General features: G+C 33.1%; 1 long non-coding RNA gene across 1 annotated transcript in view; it reads right to left on the reverse strand.

The window, feature by feature from the left end:
* Nucleotides 1-1,254: 1,254 nt before the first annotated feature.
* The window catches only part of LOC141560717 (uncharacterized), a 34,564-nt gene continuing 11,620 nt past the window's right edge, over nucleotides 1,255-24,198 (reverse strand). The window contains exons 2-3 of the long non-coding RNA XR_012487794.1: nucleotides 11,465-11,538; nucleotides 1,255-1,439 (exon numbers count right to left, since the gene is read on the reverse strand). This is a non-coding gene — a long non-coding RNA (uncharacterized LOC141560717). The remainder of the gene's footprint in view (nucleotides 1,440-11,464; nucleotides 11,539-24,198) is intronic.

Genomic DNA, 24,198 nt, shown 5'->3' on the forward strand with positions numbered 1-24,198 from the left:
CAGTTCCTGTTATTTTATTTTTCCCCCCTTCAGTCAATGTATATTTGTTAGGAACATGGAAATAGCTTAGAAATCAATTCTTGACTAGTTTTGAGAAACAAAAGATTTACATTTTATTCTTGTTGTTCTCCTCCTCTATATCCTTTTCCCCTTTCCACCCTCCCCCACCTCCATTTTGGGTCTTTATCATCATAATTGGATGGCTTGGATCTTTTTTTCTAGACAACTACAGAACAAATGTAGGGTACTCAAAGACAGTTTCCAAGGGTTTAAATGTCTTTTATAGGGTCACTTAGCTGGGAAGTGTCTGAGACAGGATTTGAATTTAGATATTCCTGATGCCAAGTTTAGAGCTCTTTCCACTCTGTCACCTAGTTTTGCTGACAATCAATAGCTAGCATTTATATTTTGATTTAATGTTCTTTAATGTTCATAAACAACTTATGAAGTAGTTGCTATAATTATACCCATGTCACAGGTAAGGAAACAGGTTGATAATAAGTGATTTGTGCAGGCTCATCTAGAAATTGGATACAGAGTTATATCTACCGCAGCACAAAGGTGCCTAATTGAAAGCAGAACAAAGGTAGGAAAAAAATCACTGGTATTAAAGCAAAAATTGTAAAATTCAGTATTTGGTATTTATTCTGAATAACCATTTTTAATCTTAAGAAATATTAGATTAATGAATATAAAAGAAGACATGAAAGCTCCAGATCCAAAGTTAAATATCAAACAAAACATTTCTGCCCAAATCTGAATTTACACTAACATAAATACATCTATTTGTTATTAGCATATATTAGAATGAGAATATTCATTTGTGTTTTCTATGCAATTTAGAAGTTTAGAGATCACTAATAACATATATGTGTGTGTATAATTTGTGTATGTATATGTATATGCATAGATATCCATACATAGATCCATATATGTGCATATACATATAGCTGTATATACACATATACATGTAGCCCTGCACATATATATGTATGCATACATACACTTATATGTTCAATATATTTATGTGTGTATACATATATGTTTTACATTCAACAAGAAGCTGAAAACTAGTTCCCAGTAATTGTTCAGCCAGTATAATTTTCTGTCCCTTAGAGTGATACCATTATTTTCTTAGTGCCCTCTTTGGAATTCAGATAATCTGATATATATCTCAATATCATATTAATACCTATCATTCAGAAGTTTTTCTAAAGTTTTCAGTAATCTGTATGTATAGAGGGCTCAAGTCCATTTGTATAAGACTCTTATTGGTAGAGCTTAATCATTTTATTCTCTGTACCTATATGAGAGGTGAAACTGATAAGAACTTGGGAGAGGTTGGTCTTGGTCTTCTGGCTTCCAGCTTTCAGAAAAAAAGATACATGATTGCAATTTTTTTCTTTCCTGGGATAGCTCCTTGAATGGAAGGAAATACTCTGGGGGAAAAAAATAACAATAGATAAAATAACTATAACCGTGATCATGTCTCTAATTTCTCTAAAGACTTGAGAAAGTTTCTCCTGAGGTCTGTCTCTCTCCAATGAACTGAGATAGGTTACTTCCAGTGAGGGAGTTCATTTATTTGAGATATTGTGTTTCCTATTTGCATAACTTTAAATGACTTTTTATTGTTGTTACTGTTGTTTTTGAAGCAATGTAAGATTAAGTGACTTACCCAAGGTCAGACAGCCAGTAAGTCTTATGTCATATTTGAACTTTACTTATGACTGGGCTGGGATTCTATCTACTCTGACACCTAGCTGTCCCTTAGTGTCTTTTTGATATTGTCTCAGACAAAGGAAGGACTAAATCTTGGGCATAAAAGTTGGACCATTCCTTCTCCATTGAGAAATAAAAACTGGAAAACTAAAAACATTTTTCCCTAAACTTCTAATATTTTTTGTCCCTGAGGCAATTGGGGTTAAGTGACTTGCCCAGGGTCACACAGCTAGAAAGTGTTAAGTGTCTAAGGCCAGATTTGAACTGAGGTCTCTCCTGACTTCAGGGCTGGCACTACACCACCTAGTTGCCCCTGAGAATTCCAATATTTAAGAAGCAGTTGGATATTTAACCTGGTAGCCTGTCAGGAGAACAGAGTGATCAGACTTGAGGCCTCAATCTCCTGAGTTTAGTCTCCTGTGGAAAAAAAGTACGCAGAAGAGGTTTTAGAGATTTCTAGTCTTGTCTCCCTGACAATAACATCTAGATAGACACGTGTGTACATATATAAGCTACATGAGCAACACACACAGCATACTTATATGTTCATTTTCTGAGAAATGGTTGATAGAGTGGATAGAGAGCTAGTCCCAGAGTCAAAATGATGACTTCAAATCCTATATCTAACACATAGTGTTTGTGTGACAAACAAATCATGTAATCTCTCAGTGGCCCAGGTAACAATTAATATGAAAACCTATGATTGCACATATATAACATATATTACATTTCTTACCACCTTAGGGAAGGGGTAAAGAAGGAAGAGAGGGAAACAATTTGGAGCTCAAAATTTTATTTTAAAAATAAATGTTAAAAATTGTCTTTACCTGCAATTGAAAAAGGGAAAAGAAAAAAAGGAGAAAAATGTAAATTGTAGAGTAGTTGTGGACTATATTAGGAGAAAATGAGTTTCTTCAGTAACAAAATCACAGATTCAGATGAAAATTCAGTTTCTACCATTTTTTGGTTGATAACATTTAGACTGATACAAATGTTAACCATGATCATTTGTATTGGTTTTCATTTTTTCCTTAAAAATACCTCATTCCAACTTTCAGTCTCCTATCCCATTATACCATTGTTAAATTCATCCCTCTTCTTTGCTTCCCGTCTATAATATAATTTTTAGCCTCCTAGAATTTACTTAAAAGTATTTATATATTCATTCTTGACTTTTCTTTTACTTCCCACACCTGTCAGTTGTCTGATTATTTGAATATATTACTTTGTCATCTCCATTTACCTCAAGCATGCCTTCAAACTCTCCTCAAATAACCCAATGTCCTTGAGTTAGTCTAAGCCTGTGCTCTGTAGCATTTTTTGAGATCCCTCCACAAATTTTAATTTATAAATGTTGTTTGCTCTTTTTTTCCATCATTAATTTCTCTAATCTGATGCAAGGTAAGTCAAATAGATCCAATTCTTCTTCAGTAAATTTCACCTAAATCCCATCTTTTGCAAGAAGCATTTCTTAACCCTTGTTAAATCTAGTGCCTTCTCTTTGTTAATTATCTTCCACATATCCTATAAATAACTTGCTTTGTATATATTTGTTTGTATTGTCTCCCTGGCTAGATTGCAAATTCCTTGAAGAAAGGAATTGTCTTGCCTCTTTTTGTATCACCAAAGTTTAATGCTGTACTTGGTACACAGTAGACACTTCATAGATTTTTAATGTCCTAACCCTAATGGTGTCCCAGATCCCAATAATGAATATAGATTTGAAAACAAAAAAAATCAAAATACTACCATGAAAATCAGCATCATATCATATTCATCAAAGGAGAAAATGAATGTAAAAGAGCCATTATAAGGGTTAAAATATTTTCTGTGATGATGAAGTACAAGGATATAAAAGAGGATTTTTAAAAATAGCAATGTGATAGTTTTAATGGAAAACAGATCTCCAAACAGGAGGCAAAATCTAAAAAATTGAGACAACCTGAGATCCAATAAATTAATGGAAAAAACAAATGTCAAAGAAAATCTATGAGAATGAGGTTTGTTCTGTAGCTATTATTTATCTTTCAGATGTATACTGAAATATCTCAAGGTTATTAAGGTTTTGTTTTACATTTTGTAAAAACTATGTGACATGGTACACTGGATACAGTTTCAGTCTATCTTCAGAATCTTATTTAGCCATCCTAGCCTGGGCAAGTAACTTAATCTCTTAATCTCTTTCCTCATCTCTAAAAAAGGGAATAATAGTAGCATTTAATTCTCAGTAAAATATCTTGCAAAATTTTATTATATAAATTATATCAGTAATTATATCAATATAATTTTTAAAACACTAGGCAAAAATAATGATGTTGATGAGTGTCTTTATGATTTCATCTGTGGGCAAAGCATCAGAGATGAGGAAGTAACTTCTACCAATGCAAACAAGAACCTTTTACACAATTTACTATTATAGGGAATTGCCTGGAACATAGACAGCTTATATAACTTGCCCAATATCATGCAACAAGTACAATCAGTACTTGCTATAAATTGTATTTCAAAAATGTGAATTTGTTCCAAAGTGATTGATATATTAGAGCAAATATTTTGAGCATAACATACATTTTGAGTTTGTATCTGCACTATTCTAAACTCAGGAACGGCACTATTTTTTAGAATCTCACAAGCTGCAACTCTTCAGTTATCCATTTTAACAAAGAAACTTCTATTTTTTGTTGAGATAGACAAAAGACTTAAGTCCTGCCTCACTTACTTTTAGTTTTGGGGGCAGGTGCAGCAGCAGACCAAGACTATGGATGAAGTCACAAGTATTATTTAGGCAATATGTAGACTTTTAACATACAAAATCAAGCTACCTTTAAAAAATATATTGCAATCATTTACAAAAATGTGTCACTGATGACTTATTTGACCATATCTCCTCACAAGCTCTCTATGTTTTTTGTTGATTTATTCAGTCACTTTGAAGTGTCCCTGATTCTTCATGATCTTATTTGGGCCTTTCTTAGCAAAGATACTAAAGTGTCTTGCCATTTCCTGCTCCAGATTATTTTAAAGATGATGAAACTGAGACAAATGGAGTTAAATGACTTCATCAGAGTTAATTATTTAATAATGAACTTAAGCCAGATTTACACTCAGAAAGATGAATCATCCTGACTCCAGATGTTGTTCTTTATCCATTGTGCCACCCCAGCTACTCCAGGTTTGGATTTGATCTAGTCTTTTCCAACTTGGGATTTTTGTGATTTGATCCTAGTTTCATGTTTTGAAACTTTGGGCAAGTTATTGTATGATGTAAAACTTTAGTTTTCATATATATAAATAAATAAGAAAATTGTATTCTCTTATTCTTTAGAATTATAAGATATAAAATGTGACATCTTCCAATGTATTCTAATGATTAGTGAAAATATTTTAAAAGTAGTTAACATGCTTATGTCTTTAGTGACTATTTGATTGTCTTTAAAACTGATTAAATGTTATAATATTTAGTTTATTATTTTCTCTAATATTTGCTGTTTAAAGAAAACCATTACATAACATAATGCAAACTAATTATTTTATTCCTTTGGTGCCTTTAGAAATAGTCATAGTGTTGTGCCATATAATTACAATTATAAAATTTTATAATTTGGTCTTTTTAAGAAATAATAGTCAATATTAAGGGATTCTCAGGGTCTAATGAATATGGACTTAGATGTTATTAGTTTAACTAGCTAAAAAAGTTGAGAGGCATTTATTAATTAATTATTATGTTCCAGTTCTTGGATTAAGTTTGGAGGATACAAAGAAAAACAAAAACATTATCTACCTTAAAAGATCTCATATTTTATACCTTACTATTTTCTTTAAACTAATCTGAAAAAACCAACATTCTTTGTCCACTTTTATTATTTTTAAGAAAAAAACATGTTCCTCTTTAGAATGTATTTTTTACAAGAAAAAAATATGAATTACTCTTTTAAATCCCCTTCCTATTGTTTTGTCAGTCATACATAAGATTCTCAATAGATCTTTATCTAGATGAGACTGACATTTAACAGAATAAAAAAAATGAGAAACTTGATTTGATAACTAAATAAATTAGCAAATTTTAATATTCTTAGTTATATGTCAACAGACATAAGAACACAATAGAAATAAATGAATTTTTAAATATAAAATACTCAAACAAAACCACGAATACAGATCTTAAGTTTAATCTAGTATAAGAAAGAGAAGAAGAATTAGATGTAGAAGAATATACAAAGTTAAGAAGAGTCTGGGAGAAGAATGTCCTAATGTTGTGCCACAGTTCCCTTTTATTGTCCTGATTCAGTTTCCCTAATTGTTCTGCCTTAGTTCCTAATTGTTCTGCTCAGTTCTGCAACACCACCTCTCCCTCCTAATCATCATGATCTAGATAAGGAGAAAGACCTTTTATCTTAGACATCAGGAAACCAACCCTTCCCTATGTATCAGAATGTCTGGTGCCTCCCCCAATCCTGTCATTGTTCTTCTTGATCCCATCTTATCAGAATGCCCAGTGCCTCCCCCCCACCCAGTCAGAACCGGATTGATTGTCTGTTCCCCTCTCAGTGCTCTGACTCCACCCTTGCCTCAGTCTATGTTCTAATAGCTTGGAGCCATGTGTGTGTGTGTGTGTGTGTGTGTGTGTGTGTGTGTGTGTATACACTTCATGGGAAACACACATTAGCTGCTAGATGCTTTGGACATCAGTCCTGGGGCAGCATGCCCCCAGCACAATCTCTCCCTTAAATAAAATGTTAAAAATTCTCTAACTTCTATTGTCCCTCAGTTTTTCTGGCATTACCTTTTTGGAGGCTTCCCATCAATATATGAGAATAGGATTAGAGATTAGAGACCTACATGTCTCTGCCTTGGACCTTGGGATGGTTGAGGATCTGGGTTCTTGGCCTGAAGAGGATGGCCCTCTGGATTTTTTCCAGAGTCTCTGGGAAAGAGAGCTGTTTTCAAACGCAAGCATGCCTGATGGTGAACATCTTCATTTCAGCCACAGGAAAGTAATTCTGGATGTCTTAGGACATAATCTGATCTGTTTACCTATTCTGTTTGTACTAGCATCTGGATTCTCAGAATAATAAAATGCTGATAGGCATTAAATTTTGAGAATGGTATTATTCCAGGATCATCCCAAAATTTCTTGGGCTTGTAGTTAATATTTATTTAGGAGTCTTAAAGCTCCATTGGGACTAATTTTTTCCTCCTGTAACTGATTTCTATGGTTAGATTTTATCTGTTACTGGATATTATTTCTATGATATTCAAGTTTTTTTTTTCAAGGTTTCTAACTAATGAGAGGACAATTAACAGTGGTCTGTGAAACCTAACTGCTTTTTTTGTTTGTTTTTTGTTTTTTTTAAATGAGACTATAACTGACAGACAGCCTTTTGCCTGTCCTGTAAGACAAGCATTGCTTCACATAGGAATCTGATAGTCAATCTATTTTGGCCTCCCCACATCTTGTAGCAGTCCTTATAGACCAGTCTTTTTATCTTAGACTGGTCTAACCTTTATTTGTTAGATTTGCTTTCCTCCCCCCCCCCTAGATTTTGGTCAAATTTCAGCTATATCTGGGACCTAAGATCAGCTTTGATTGTCAGCATGCTACACCAGACCCATCCCTCTCCCTGGACTGAGAGTCTCTGTCCGTCTTCAACACAAAGCAGTTTTTGAATGAGAGACCATTGCCCTTGCTCCTAGTGTACTTTGGGACTGATATGGGGAGAATTTGGGAATGGTTGATTAATGACTATTAAACCCTGACTGGGTTACTATTACTGTGTGTTTTAAAATTTGGGATGGAAATTGTTAAAATTGTGTAACTATTATTGTAATGTTTGAGGATTTTTAGGAAACTTTACTGTACTAGTCTGTTATGTATAGGATTTGATTCACTCTTGGGATTTATATGCAGCATGGTTATTTGATAATTCTTTTCCATGAGAAAAAAAGGAAGGAAGAGATAGGAAATTGGGGAAACCAATGGATTTTTCTCAATACTTGAAAGAATGGGAACCTTTAGTTCCTATTCACTTTGTCTTAGGTATTTCTACTCCACTCCCTATATCACTAGTTCAGATTGAATTGAAAGCCTTCTAGCAGTCCTTTTTTTTTTTTTCATTTTTACTATACTTTAACTTTGAAACCTCTTATTCTGTTGGAATTGCCCTGGCAGACTCAGTTTCAGAGCCTATTTTTTAGGAAATCTCCAAGATACAGACACCTGTCTTGAGAATGGCAGTCTCTCATCCATTTTTTCAGCCTGTAACCCTAATTCCTTAATTGGTATTTCAGTATTCCAAAGGACAATTCAGTTTGGTATCAAGCCTCTAAAAATTTGGGGTTTACCTGCCTTGATGGTCTAACTGCACACTCTGATAGCTCTGCTCAGAAGTCTGGATCCTTTCTGTATCCTAGTAACAGCACTGTCTGTTCCTCTGTGAGGGGACAGGTGGAGCTACTCCAAGTCTCACCCTTCTCACCTGGAGTGGGTTGCTCCTCTGAATAGGCAGTATGACTGTGTTGAGCCCTGCTATATAAGCAGAGGCTAAGTGCACAAATAACCACAGACCAAACTCACAGTGAACTGTTCATTTCAAACTGGATTCTCTGGCTGAGATGCTCCAGAACTGCAGAGGACTTGACATGCTTGAAACAGGGAACCTTTGTATTACTGATTAACTCTGGGATTATCAGGATGAGAATTGTTCTTGCCACAAGTCCTTACATTGTTCTAGTTTTATTTTTGTTTATTTGCTTCACATAGGGTTGGTCAAAATTATGGTGCTAAGACCTTACAGGTATCTAGAGGAAGGTAATTCAATGATTTGAATATTCAGAAGAGAAAGAGTGTGGCATGTTGTGCCACAGTTCCCTTTTATTGCCCTGACTCAGTTTCCCTAATTGTCTTGCCTTGGTATCCCTGAATTGTTCTGCCTCAGTTCCTAATTGTTCTGCTCAAATATCTGGTGCCTCCCCCTATCCTGTCATTGTTCTTCTTAATCCCATCTTATCAGAATGTCCAGTGCCTCCTCCATCCTGTCAGAACCCAATTGATAGTCTGTTCCCACTTTCAATTCTCTCACTCTGCCCTGCCTCAGTCTACCCTCTGGTAGCTTGGAGCCACTTGTGTATATACTTCATGGGAAGCACACATTAACTTCTGGATGCTTTGGACATCAGCCCTGGGGGCAGCATGCCCCCAGCACAATCTATCCCTTTCAAATAAAATGTTAAAAAGTCTCTAATCTCTATGTTGCCCTCAGTTTCTCCAGCATTACACTAATTCATATGGATTTATAGGAGTAAAATATTAAACTTTTAAAGAACAATTTATTTCTATACTGAACAAATTATTCTCAAAAAATAAAAAATAAAGTAGTCTACCAAACTTTTTATTAGGTAAATATAGTCATAATACAGAAGTCAGGAAAGATAAAGCAAAGAGGGAAAATGTATATATATATATATATGTATATATGTATACAAACACACATACATGTATATATATGTATATACATATATATGCTCATATAATTTATAAACATGTTTTAAAATTCTAAATAAAACATTAGAAAAGAATTACATTATTTCCAAAAAACTTTCATTATAACCATGTTGGATTTATATCGAGAGAAAAAGATGATTTAGCATTAAAAAATTAATTAAAAAAAATAATTACAGGGCCATTCCATAATAAAAACAATGTTAAGCCGACTAATTTACATCAACAAACAAACTTGGGGCGCAAAGTACTTGTGTTGAGGCTTGTGAACTATAGCATGAGAAAATATACCCCTCAAACCCTCAGGGCTACCCCTAGACCTGTCATTTGGGAAGATTGACAATAAGCAACAGATCCTCTGCATTTAAAAGAGTTTGATAAGGTAAGAGGGCAACAACTTTCTTTCACAAAAGGCTCACAAACTAAATGTCATCCTTGCATCATTACTATCTCCTAAATCCATTCAATTTATTCTCCCTTCTGAACTCTTACACAATCCAGCTCTCCATCACCTGTACTTTAAAACTGCAAAGTATCTCTGTTGGCTCCAGGATAAAATACGAAAACCTTTGATTGGAATTGAGAGATGTTATAATCTAGACCTCTCCTACCTTTATAATCTTCTCTTTCCTAATTTCCCTGTGTAGTCTTTGATCCTGAGACACTAATCTCACTGTTCCATGAACAAAACACTCCATCTCTAGCTCTGGCTGCTTTCTCTACTATTCCTCATGCTTGGAATACCAAAAATGTGTGCCTTCTGACTTCCTCAATTTCCTTTAAGTCTCATCCCAACTAAAGTCTCATCTTTTTAAAATAAAATTTTCCCATCTCTACTTAAGTCTAGCACCTCCCTTATCTTATTTATTTCCTACATATATATATATATATATATAAATTTTTTTTTTTTTTTTTTTTTTTTTTGCTTATTTTCTCTTCTATTAGATTGTGACCTCCTTGAGGGAAGGGACTATCTTTTGCTTCGTTGTTTCTCTCCAACACTTAGCATTATGCTTGGTATATAAAGTTTAATAATTTTTGTGACTGACTAATGAAAAATCTGTCAGTGTTCTATCAGCTCCATACAGAAAGAAATTTGAATGGAATTCTATGCCACAGAGCCTAAAGTAGTTTAAATTGTTTTCATGCTTGGTTAACAAGTTTATTATGTTCAAAAGCAATTCATTATGGACACAGTCCGTTGTTTATTTTTTATTTGTAGTCTCCTGGTCACCTTATAACAGAGTTAGAATAATATTGTAGCAACAGTGGGTACTACTATTGATTTGTAGAATCATTCAACCAGGACTAAGTTTACTTTAGGCAGTAAAGTTAAGTGAAAGTGTAAGTTAATGGAATCTAAAGCTATATTAAAAGAACCATAGTGTATAGGAGAAGGGAGGCAGCAGTATTATTGAAGACTTTCTTGAACAGATTATATCTGTGTCCTGTTCATGGCATGATATTGTAAGAACAATATTGTAGAATTAGAATAGGTGAGAGGTGCTCAAAATGTTTGGGTACCAGAAAAGAGGATTGGTGAAAATAATTGTGGACAATTTTTTATTGAAGAGAAAATGTAAAGTACATATGATAGCTGTTTTTATTTATAAGCAGACAGCAAGATTTTGTTCTAGCCAGAAACAAAAGTCAATATTTTAATGCTGTTTTTATTGTTGTTGCTATTGTTACTGACATATACACACAGATCTAAAACTAGGAATGTAGACTAGAAGACTAGCATATAATGATCTTCTATTTATCATTTAACAATTTTCATTTCAATGAAAGAAAATTTCAAAAACAAGCAACAAAAAAATCTTGCTCATTTTGTCTCAACATAATTTCTTTGTAGGACTACAAAGGATCAAATTTCTGTTACAAAGATTTATTGCAGATAAAATAAAATATCACAAAATGGACCAGCTTTCCCATCTATACATATATTCATCTATAGTGAGTTCAAACTGTATATATTTCCTAACTATGCTCCACATGTTTTTAAAAGGCACAAATAAAAACATCAGAAAGCTTTATCAGTTAACCAAGAAATACATAAAAATGACAACTAAAATCCACAAGCATTGAAAGATGTTTTCCATTACAAAAAAAAACTCTCATGAGCTTAAGTAACAAGTCCAGGATCCTAAGCTACACATATCAAGGAAGTAACAAAAGTTTATATAATAGTCCAGACTAAGAACTGTTCACTACAAACCTCTGACCAGGAACATTAAAACCTACCAGGACTCCAGGACTTTGAATCAAAAAAATCAGGGAATGAAGGACTTCACCACCTCATCAGACAGAGACTATCCCTGGAACAAAAATACAAATTATGAACTGAGATTGGCCATATAAATAGAAAAAATGAATAGGATGTCAAACAATATGAAGAAATGTTATGGGTTAAGAGAAAATCAAAAGGTAAATTCAATCTTTTCCTCTTGAAAGGTAACTATAAGATTACTATGAGGAAAACCTAAGGGGAAAAAAAAAAGTGTATTGGCCACAAGGTCTATAGCATAACCTGTGGTAAGTTAAGAAAGAATGTTTTTAAAATAAATAATACATTAGAATTCTGATGAAAGAATTAGATGAAGAATAAATAGCATAAAACAGAGGGTAAAAAATTTAATCTAAGTAAGGACTGTTGAAAAATTAGAATAGAACAAATAGAATTGAATGATTCCATGAGATAGCAAGAAATGTTAGAACAATATAAAAGCTTGAAAACACAGAAGAAAATATAATAGCTGCTATTAAAAATAACTGACCTGGAAAACAAATAAAAAGGAAAAATAATTTATGAATCATCTGACTTGATAAAAAAATAAACAACAAAAAAAAAATAAAATCAAATGTGGAGACCATATAGCAAGTACATATATTTTGAATATTTTCCTATAATTTCAATCTGCTTAATCAAAATAAGAGTATAAAATGTTTAGTAACTGACTGTGGGGATAAATGGTGAAAAGCTTGAAAATTGTATTAAGCTTTAACATGTGCAAAAATCTTTATATAGATTTGTCAACCTTATAAGATAGATGTTGTTATTATTCCTATAAAGGCTGAGAGAGATTTAATAAATTTCCCAGGGAAACATCAGTAGTGTAAGAGAAGGGATTTAAATCCATATCTCTCTTGACTCTATATCCAGCTTCTTTACTAAGCTACTCTATATGTCCATGAGACCATGTTTACTCTGCATTTGAGTTTACACAAGCATGATATGGTGTCATTAATAGACCATTAATAGGAAGAAGGATTTATGTGACTGTAACTTATATCATATAGTAATAATTATTAAAATTATCTGATGCCAAATAGAAGAAAATAGAATGATGAGTTTTAATTAATACTAAAAACATAAATTAGATTCATTTCCAATCAACTAAGGTTATAAAATACTAAGGAAAATAAAAATAATTTAGTAACTTATTGGGGAAATTGTATAGATAGATATATATAAACATAAGATGAAATTCATATATTATGTCACAATAAATTTCCAGGCACTGAACTAAATTTTGTGGTAATAAAGAAAGGTAAAAATTGTCCCCGTCCTTAGGGAGCTTATATTGACATGGAGAAGACCACTGGTAACTAAGTAGGCACATATAAAATACACATAAAGTACATGGATATTTTATACACCCATAAACAATGTATCCAAAATAACAAGTAGTTAACCTAAGTATCTATTATAACATAGGATTAGTCAGTGCAGAGTGATTAATCTATTTTTCATTTGAGAAATGCTCTCAAACAAAATTATGAGGTCAATAATTTTTCTAGAGCAAATATATTTGATTTGATTAAATTTCTTAGGATTTTCCAACATATAAATATGAGCTATTCTAACTATGGGAGAAAAAGAATGGAAAGTGCTTTGATATCCACATAGATTGGATAGTAGTTTTCAATGAATAGGAAATGACAAAGAAAATGTCCCAATTGGAGTAAAATATAATTGAAATAACAGGGCCCTGTCACTATCTATAGTGACACAATCAGATAATTATTATAATAACAATAAGCATGCTGATGATGGGTGCTGATGTGTTTCTCATTTTTCCATGATATTAGAGAAATTTGTTTTTAAAAATTAAAGAAAAATGTATTTCCTACAATGAGGGTTTTATTTTTTGACACAGGGTATTTAAAAATAACACAAGAATTGAAGAGTAAAACTTAAGCCACTTAAGAACCAGATCACATTATTTTTGATGTCATAAATAAAAGTTTTCTTCGTCAGTCAGTTTTCAATGTAATATCACTACATTTTAATGCAGCAAAAATATTTTTGACCATATTTATAAAAGGTGCATGTGTTCTCTTGAAGAAGATTGCATATTCTCACCAAAAAATGTGGTATTTTAAACAAAATATTTGTTAAGCCATAGCATCATGCCAAACAATGTATGAAATAACAGGTGAAGTAAATAAAAGTATACATTTGAAATACACATTTGAATATCTTATATTTCAGGCTAAAATGATTGAAAATTAGTTTCCTTTGAGATGTTTTAATTACTTGATCCCTGATTAGAAATGTTAAATTAAAATATGATTATTCTATGGCATAGTATATTTTTTTTTTCATTTAGACAAAGTCATATATTTAAAGAGGATGAATATTTTCTTTTTGACTGAAATCCAATTAGACATTAAAATAATTTGTGAGGCTTCTATTTTTTAATCATCATCACAGCTTTTGAATACTGCTGTATTCTAATACTGCATTTGTGAAAAATAAATTTAATACATTAATATTCCAGGATCAATTAAAAATTCAATCTTCCTCACGTCACTCAATTATAAAATTATGTCACCTTATTAATATGTTATTCGGGTATTTCCAATTATACTGTCAGGACAGTTTATTTATTCCAATTCTACCCATTTATGTATGCAAAGAAAATTATTCTCTGGGAATATTTCATAAGATACCAAAACATTTGAATGAAAAAAGGAAAATCCAGGCCATCATGTAGATGTTTATCCATAAGAAAAGGGGTATCTCATGATATTATTCTTGGTATATGAATGTGCGATAAGTATATTTTATATTCCCTTGCTAAGGTATTTGGCCAGTGTGACTCATGTGAAGCAAAATTGAGTAATTTGAACTTCAAATCCTCAACTTCTTAAGATAATGACTATAACGATGATAGGAAATGAAAAGGAACAGCACAGAAATTTACATTTACTCCACAAGGCCTTCAAATATTTCCCAGGTGGCCTATAAGCCCACTATTTTGGGACATTTTAAAATTTTAACAATGGAGAGAGCTTATAGAGAGAAGTACAAATAGTGACTGGATCTGGAGCTTCACTCCTGTTTTTACTATTAAGATTTCTTTAAGATTGAGACTTCCCAAAAGATTTCTATTTAGAGGCCTAATGAAGTAATGGGAATTTATCTAAATTGCTAATTAGGAATAGAGCAATAGGATGGCATAGAACAGTAAGACCTAAATTTAAATCCCATTACCAATACATTCTATCTGTAACAATAGGTCACTTACCTCTCCAAGTTTCGATTTTTTTCATCTTCAAAAGAGTAACATGTATCATAGGAATACTGTGAAAGGCAAATGAGGGAATGCAAACAAAGTCCTATGTTCAGTGACATATAAATATGAGCTATTCTAATTATGGGAAAAAAAGAATGGAAAGTGCTTTGATATTCACATAGATTGGAAAATCCAATTGGGAAATGCCAAGAAAGCAAGGGTTACTAATAAATTGACCATACAGGAAATGTATTTTATATTTTGAGCACTGGTCAAACTTCACAGTTTAGGTAGAACAAATGGATTCATGGAATAAATGAGTAGCCATATTTTGCAATTATCATTGCATTTGGCTTGACTTTAAAGGAAACTCATTTAGGAAACTATTATAGCAATCAAGCCCAGTTTAGACAAAAGGATATCTAACCACAAAAAGGTCTGCAACTGAGCAAAATGAATATTAGTTAAATATTACATTTCCGATTTTGTTTGTTACTAATGCACTATTGTCATCATTTCCCATTATGGAGAAAGCACATCTGTTTTTGATTAAGCTGGTGTACCAGAATTTCAGTATAAATCGCAATCATAATTAAAGGTTGCTATTCCTATCTTCTCTAGAGACATTTTGGAAATCGTATCTTCTTTGGAAGAATTACTTTTCCTTTTATAAACTGGTTATTTTTTGTTTCCAAAAAAATAAAATAAAACAACCCATTTTGAAAAGGTTAAATCCATTATTCTGAATGTTCTTTAGCTCATGATAGATTCCTTGTGATAGATGACTTGGTAAGTTTAGCTAATAAATGAATTTTCAAGACAGTTAACATATGTTCTTCTATTTGAAAGTTTATTAAGAAGCCTAAATCATCTATGGATTGAGTCTTTAATTTGTATCTGATTGGGCATTATCAAAGGACTCCCTTTTATTTGGAGGGGCCATTTTGTTTTTTCTAAAATTCTTCCTTTTCATTCCTTAGTGAATTCAGAATTATGTCCAGCTGTGCCCAGAAAATAAGCTGGGCTGCCATTTGAAGACATAGAATATGTACCAGAATGGCTCACTACTCCCACTTTTTACTGTAGATTGAAATGAAAAAGATTTCACAGCATTGCCAAGGAACTAGTGAACACTGCCCATTGATTTATTCTTGAAACACACACAGATTCTTGCCCCACTACAAGTGAATAATCTTTTTTTTTATTATTTCAACAAATTGCTTTTTATATGGCACTACTGGAATTTGGGGGACACATAGAACTCATAAGATACAGTTTCTCCCTTCTAGGGGTTTAGAATCTAGCCCCTATCCATTATCATATTTGAATATAAAGTTTTTTTGTCAGAAGTGACAAAATAAAAATGTCTGTCTTAATCTATACAATTTAGAATTGATTTTCAGTGTTATTCTGAGAAATATGACTTTTTCTCTTTTAAAACATATTGTGATAACTGTATTTCAGTATGATTTATTTTCATTGTAATCCTATGTATTTATGTATTTAGAAACATTCTAAGAAGGGTTCTAAAGCCTTAGCTAGTACGCTAGAGTTGTTGATGACCCAAAAGCATCAAGTACTACTGATATAGGGAAAACTAGGTCATATAATGGGTAGGACACTGGCCTTGGAGTCAGAAAAACCTGAATTCAAATTTAGCCTCAGATAATCACTAGCTGTGTGACTCTGGGAAAATCACTTAATCCCAATTGCAAAGGAGCAGAAGGAGGAGGAGGAGGAGGAGGAGAAGAAGGAGAAGAAGGAGAAGAAGGAGGAGGAGGAGAAGAAGAAGAAGAAGAAGGAGAAGAAGAAGAAGAAGAAGGAGAAGAAGAAGAAGAAGAAGAAGAAGAAGAAGAAGAAGAAGAAGAAGAAGAAGAAGAAGAAGAAGAAGAAGAAGAAGAAGAAGAAGAAGAAGAAGAAGAAGAAGAAGAAGAAGAAGAAGAAGAAGAAGAAGAAGAAGAAGAAGAAGAAGAAGGAGGAGGAGGAGGAGGAGGAGGAGGAGGAGGAGGAGGAGGAGGAGGAGGAGGAGGAGGAGGAGGAGGAGGAGGAGGAGGAGGAGGAGGAGGAGGAGGAGGAGGAGGAGGAGGAGGAGGAGGAGGAGGAGGAGGAGGAGGAGGAGGAGGAGGAGGAGGAGGAGGAGGAGGAGGAGGAGGAGGAGGAGGAGGAGGAAGGAGGAGGAGAAGAAGAAGAAGAAGAAGAAGAAGAAGAAGAAGAAGAAGAAGAAGAAGAAGAAGAACGAAAAGAAGTCACTTAATCCCAATTGCAAAGGAGGAGGAGGAGGAAGAAGAGGAGGAGGAAAAGGAGGAGGAGGAGGAAAAAGGAGGAGGAAGAGGAAGAAAAAGGAAAGAAGAGAAGAAGAAGCAGTTGATATAACCAGTTGTTTAGAACATTTATATATTCTCTGATTTCAGTTTGGCTTTTTAACTTTGATTCATAGTCTTTGGATCCCTCCTGACAGGAAGTATGCCTCTCCTAAGAAGTTCTTTACTCTTAGTTGAAAGAATTCCCTATTATTATCCTTAACTTTTTTTTTTTTTAATCAACTTTATCTCATTCTGAACTTCAGTACTTCTAAAATTATTCTTGTAAGACCACCTCATTTGTTTATATTCATTCTCTGTTAATTGACCTTTTTCATCTTTTGAACATATCTTTGTTAATTATGAATTATTTTCCCTAAATTATTTCCTGAGTTGTCTTTATGAAATTTAAGTTGTGAACATTCTCACATTTCCATACAAGTCTCCTAAATTAATCAACCTCTTTATTCTTTATGAAAATTGTCTCTCTTTGAATTTTCAGAGTTTCATTTATTAGCACCTCTCATCCCTCTTGAAATGACTTCCCTAAATAATATTAATACTATCTATACCTTAAATTTTTTAAATCTATTCTCTTCATGTAACATAGACCAAATGGCAGATTACCTCAAGTTTTCTTCTCTTTTATCACAAATTCTAAGTGTGGTCACTTACTCCTATGTTTTCTATCATTTATGCTGCAAAAAATTAGTTATTCCTCATTGGCAAAGATAAGATCTAGATTAGAATTTCCCAATATTTGTCCCAGCTAGATTTCACAGTGAATAAAGTGCCAGCCTGGAGCCAGGGAGGGTCATCTTCCTGAGTTCAAATCAAGCCCTAAACACTTACTAGCTGGGTGACCCTTACTTTAGGAACCCTAGTTTACATGCATTGTTACCACACTCTGGATACTGACATTTGAAGGAATGTTTTATTTCCTCTATTCTCATTCTGGATTTTGTCTCTTATGAATTTCTGAATATCTACATTACTACTTTTTTCTATATTTCATCATCTTTCAATGGTATCAATCTTGAAGGATATGCATAGTCAATATTGTCTCCATCCTATCTTCAGTTTAAAATCCTCTAAATTAAATCTACAAGACTCTGAGCCAATAGTTTCTTTGTGATATTTGAGGGATATATTTTACACCTGATCAGGATCCTGTCATAAATTTTAAACCATAGCTGAGAAAACTAAATTCAATCCTTCTCAGATATCATCTTCTTAGTCAGCTATATATTTTCAAAATCTTGTTTTGAATCATTTGCCATCTATGGATTGTAGTGATGAAACTCTCTGAAGTTTTTAGCTTGTTTTCTAAGACTTTCTATTTATTAATACTGCTTCCCAAGTTCCTTCTGGCAATAATACAAAAAAGTCATTAGTAATAAGTAATTATGATTTACTTGCACAAATCATCTGGGATCACAATTTTCTAGTTCATAAATTGCAATTTTTCATTCTCATGTCTACTCTCAAACACTTACTTCCTAAAACATAGGGTTACACAACTATATAAACATTTCCTCCCTTACACATAGTATTACATGTCTAGATAGTGTATGAAGTAGAATTTGAAATTATTAATCCAAATGCAATATCTTTTATATTCATGGTATAACATGATAGCCTTATGGGATGAGAGCCAATCCAGTATTCAGCAGCTTGCTCACAGGCAAGAAGCCTTGTTCAGGCATCTCTGCTCACTGAAGTCACTGTGAACTCATTCTGAAACTACAAAGGGTTGAGGAGTAAGTAAGAGAAAGTAGAAACTGCAAATATTAAAAAAAACAAAAACTTTTTCAAAGAATATCAGTGATGAGTGGAGAGATACAGGATGGTAGCTTTATAGTGTAGCTTATATTAAAAGAAAAACTTTTTTTTTCCTTTTCTAAAGTAGTGAGGAAAAAAGAAGCAAGGGATTCAGTGTAAAGCTGAAGTGGATCATTTGGAGACTGAGGTTAGAAAAGTAGGAAAAAGAAGTCAGAGAACTGGTAATGGCCAGAGAAAATATTGAGGTCACCATGATGGAAAGAAAGAGGTTTAAGAAAAAAAAAATAAGGAAATAAAGAAATAGGAGTATGGAAAAAATAAAGAAATAGGAGTATGGAAGTTTCAGATTATACAGAGTTTTATTACAGTTTATACTTGGGGAAATGGAACAGTGTGAGATTTAGTAAATGAGTGTGTCTAATGTAGGGCATTTTGGTGGCTCAATAAATAGAATGCTGGGCCTGGAGTGAGGAAGAGTCATCTGACTACAAAACTTACTAGCTGGGTAATGCTAGGGAAGTCACTTTTAATCCTATTTGCCTCAGTTTCTTCATCTATGAAATGAGCTGGAGAAGGAAACAGGAAATTTACTTCAGTATCTTTGCAAAAAAAGAAAAAAAAATCAATCCTAGTCAGGATCATGAAGAGTTGAATATGACTGAAAAAAGATTCAACAACAAAATTTTTGATATAGTTGAAATGATATGAAGTGTTGGTTATGGTATTTAATATCATATTTCTAATTTAAAATTGCTGGATAATTTTAACTATGATTTCCACTGAAATGTTTTATACCAGATTAAAAAACTTCATCTAAACCTGAATATATACTACCCCTTTTGCCTAACAACAAAATGAAAACTCTATCTCTACTCCTAAATAAACTATATATCTATAGAATCATGCTCTTCTTAGTCATTCAACCTAGTAATCACACTTCCTTTTGCTCTCTTCCCAATCTGACAGCCAATAAAAAATGCAGTATTGTTGAATTCTTTCCATAATATTTACCATCTTTTTCTTCTCTGATTATGAGGAAAAGAGTTATGAAGTAAAAAGATCTTTGCATCTATAGGCAAATAATTTAAGTTTGAAACCAAAGTCTTGCCACTTTCTACTGTTTATGCCCTAATAACTTTGTCTTTTGTTACTTGTTTACAAAGAAAATCTGTAAAATGACACTAGGGGATTAAGGTCCCTTCTAATCTTAAATCTATGCTTTTAACTTTATTATCTATAATATTTCTCATATTGTCATCACTCTACCTATTTGTAATATTCATCAATATCTCTAATGCACACTGATGTTATAATCTACTAATGTTTCTACCTTAAGTATCTTTACTATAAAATATATCATTAACATTTGTGTTAAAGTAATCTTCCAAATTAAAAATTTCTAAATGGTCTTCAAAATCATTCTTGCTCCAGTCTACTTTTTTTCTTTACCAAAAGAATCACAGTTTCAAATTTGTTAAGAAACCCAGAGATCAACTAGTCCTATTTATCCCTGACCAAGAATTCTCACTATGGAGTTTATAAGGAGGAGCTCATTTTTTTTCTTGAGACACACATTCCATTTTGATTCATTTCAAACTGTTAGGGCATTATCTCTCTCCTCCCCTCCACCCAATCAAATTTGTCTCTTTTTAATCTGCATCATTATTTTAAATATTGTCAAGCAGAATAAATATACCCCTTTTCTTTATAATAAGTCTTTCAAATATTTAAAAATATCTATCATGCTTCTGATACAACTTCTCTTTTCTGGACTAAACATTTTCAGTTTTAATTCACACCACTCCTTTTCATGCACCTTACATTCCAATCAAACCAGAGTACTTAGCATTCCTTAATGCTAGCTAATTCTTTCCTGCCTTATTACACCTACATATATTTCCCCCCATATATAAAACTGCCAATTATTTTTGCTTTACCTACAGAAATTATTATTTTACTTCAAATTCAAGTTCAGGTCAAGCCTCTTCAGAATCACTGATCTCATCATTGAAATGTATTTCAGAGTTCCAAAACAATAATTCCTTCCTGTTAAATGGTCATTCAACTTTGTCTGAAGAACTCTCATGAAGGTAAAGTTACTATGAGCTGTAACAGCCTAATTCTGCTTTTAAATAGCTCTTAATGTTATGAAAGTTGTTGTTGCATAAAGCACAAATTTTCTTTTTTCTTTTTTCTTTTTTTTAACTTAACTTTTTGTATCTACTTCTTTCAGGTACTTAATAGAAGAATTCTACATTTCTTCCACATGGAACCTCTTCAGATAGGCAACTACTTGATGCTTCTATTTCAGACTCCATTAAAACTCCACTGCCTTCTTTCATAGATTTTATTCATACTTGAAATGTGAATGCTATTATTATGGCCCTCTTTCTTTCTCTTCTCAAAACTAACCACCTGCAGTTTTTGAATTGATCTTTATGTGGCATGAAGACTTTATTATCTGCTCTCACTTTGAGATAAAGAAAAGTCTCACAGGGCAAGATAGTGAATAAAAATAGCAATCTAATCTTTGACAAACCCAAAGATCCCAAATTTTGGGATAAGAATTCATTATTTGACAAAAACTGATGGGAAAACTGGAAATTAGTATGGCAGAAACTAGGCATGAACCCACATTTAACACCACATACTAAGATTAGATCAAAATGGGTCCAAGATTTAGGCATAAAGAACGAAATCATAAATAAATTGGAGGAACATGGGATGGTTTACCTCTCAGACTTGTGGAGGAGGAAGGTGTTTGTGTCCAAGGGAGAACTAGAGACCATTATTGATCACAAAATAGAACATTTTGATTACACCAAATTAAAAAGTTTCTGCACAAACAAAACTAATGCAAACAAGATTAGAAGGGAAGTAACAAATTGGGAAAACATTTTTACAGTTAAAGGTTCTGATAAAGGCCTCATCTCCAAAATATACAGAGAATTGACTTTAATTTATAAGAAATCAAGCCATTCTCCAATTGATAAATGGTCAAAGGATATGAACAGACAATTTTCAGATGATGAAATTAAAACTATTTCCACTCATATGAAAGTGTTCCAAATCACTATTGATCAGAGAAATGCAAATTAAGACAACTCTGAGATATCATTACACACCTGTCAGATTGGCTAAGATGACAGGAACAAATAACGATGAATGTTGGAGGGGCTGTGGGAAAACTGGGACACTGATACATTGCTGGTGGAGTTGTGAAAGAATCCAGCCATTCTGGAGAGCAATCTGGAATTATGCCCAAAAAGTTATCAAAACGTGCATACCCTTTGACCCAGCCATACTACTACTGGGCTTATACCCCAAGGAACTACTAAAGAGCGGAAAGGGACCTGTATGTGCCAAAATGTTTGTGGCAGCCCTTTTCATAGTGGCTAGAAGCTGGAAGATGAATGGATGTTCATCAATTGGAGAATGGTTGGGCAAACTATGGTATATGAATGTTATGGAATATTATTGTTCTATAAGAAATGACCAACAGGAGAAATACAGAGAGGCTTGGAGAGACTTACATCAACTGATGCTGAGTGAAAGGAGCAGAACCAGAAGATCATTATACACTTTAACAATGATACTGTAGGAGGATGTATGCTGATGGAAGTGGATTTCTTCAACATAGAGAAGAGCTAATCCAATTCCAATTGATTAATGATGGACAGAATCAGCTTCATTCAGAAAAGGAACAAGGGGAATTGAGTGTAAACTGTTATTTTTACCTTCTGAATCCAATTCTTCCTGTGCAACAAAAAATTCGGTTCTACACACATATATTGTATCTAGAATATACTGTAATATATTTAACATATATAAGACTGCTTGCCATCTGGGGGAGGGGGTTGGGGAAGGAAGGGAAAAAATCTGAATAGAAGTAAGTGCAAGGGATAATGTTGTAACAAATTACCCATGCATATGTACTGTCAAAAAAAGTTATAATTATAAAATAAAATAAAAATTAAAAAAAAGAGATAAAGAAAAGTCTTGCCAATATTCACATAATTTCATTACTTTATCCGTATTTTTGTCAAAGTTCCATTCCAATATTGTGATATTTCCCAGTCCCATCATCTAGCTCTTATTTCTATTTTAACTGTCTGAGAACAGTACTGCTTTCCTTTTTGTTTTTGATGTCTAAATGCCCTCTCTCATACTTCTCTTCTTTGGTTCCAGGATTTTCTCACACCTACACCCATTGTGACTCTACTTACCATTCACATGTACTTTATTTATTTATTTTTTTTTAAAGAACATAAAACCTTTTATAGCTCTAGTTTAATTATAGTTCTCCATAATATCCAAAATGTGAGATTTAATTTTTTGAATTAGGATCACTAGGTTTTTGTTTGTTTGACTCTGTTTTATTTTGTTTTTTACCGCTAATTTGTAATTTGTACTGTGACTATAAATTTAATTTCTGATTTCTTTTATTATTTGTCTCCCATAAAAAATTGGTAAGTCTGTTATTATTATACTCAGAAATCCTTAATTTATTTTTGCATTATGTATCAATATAGCAATTATATCAATTGTGTATCAATATAGCAATATAGAAGCCTATAGAGTCCATAGAATATATATTTTTTGTTAGGATTACTAGGTGAGAACTCAGGTTGTCTGGATAGTGACAAGGTGAGAACTCAGGTTGACTTGATAGAAGGAGCAAGCTCATTGGCTGAAGTGGTTCTTCCCAGAAGCCCTTGCATTATCCCATGCCCATTCTCTGGGAGAATAAAAGAGAGGACACCCAGAGATAGAAGACTACTCTGCATTGCATCAGGCTTGATGGGGCTCTCTGCAGGAAGGGAAGTCACTTCTCTGGACAAGAGTTAACAGCAACTGCCTGGAGACAACGGTTCGTTACAGGAAGAAGAATCTGTCGGAGAGATTTGAGTAGAAGACACAGCAGATCTCTTCCCAGAGAGTGATCCGGCAGCTTCTAGAGACGACAGCTCGCTACAATTTTTAATAAAGTTGAATGTATATATAAATTTCAGCTAGAGTGTAATGAAAATGAAGATGCATTTTTTTTAATTTTTAAATTCATGTACCCTCCAAACACTATCAATTGATATCTTGGAGGTCCATAGACCTCAGGTCAAAAAAAAAAACCAAACAAACCAAAACAAAAGACCACCGTCTTCTTTCAGATCTTGATGAAGATAAACTAGGATCTTTCACGCAAAGTACAACTCTTCTATCCCAGTTTTCACAGCCAGCATCATAGGAGACATTACCTCTGGAGACATAGCCTGGCAACATTTCCTACAGGTGCTACACGTGAACATCTATTGAAACAGAAAATAAAATTCTTACCCCCAAAATTCTTAAATAACATAAAATGATGTCATATTACCAG

The sequence above is a fragment of the Sminthopsis crassicaudata genome, chromosome 3 (genome assembly GCF_048593235.1).
Source record: "Sminthopsis crassicaudata isolate SCR6 chromosome 3, ASM4859323v1, whole genome shotgun sequence".
Taxonomy (NCBI): domain Eukaryota; kingdom Metazoa; phylum Chordata; class Mammalia; order Dasyuromorphia; family Dasyuridae; genus Sminthopsis; species Sminthopsis crassicaudata.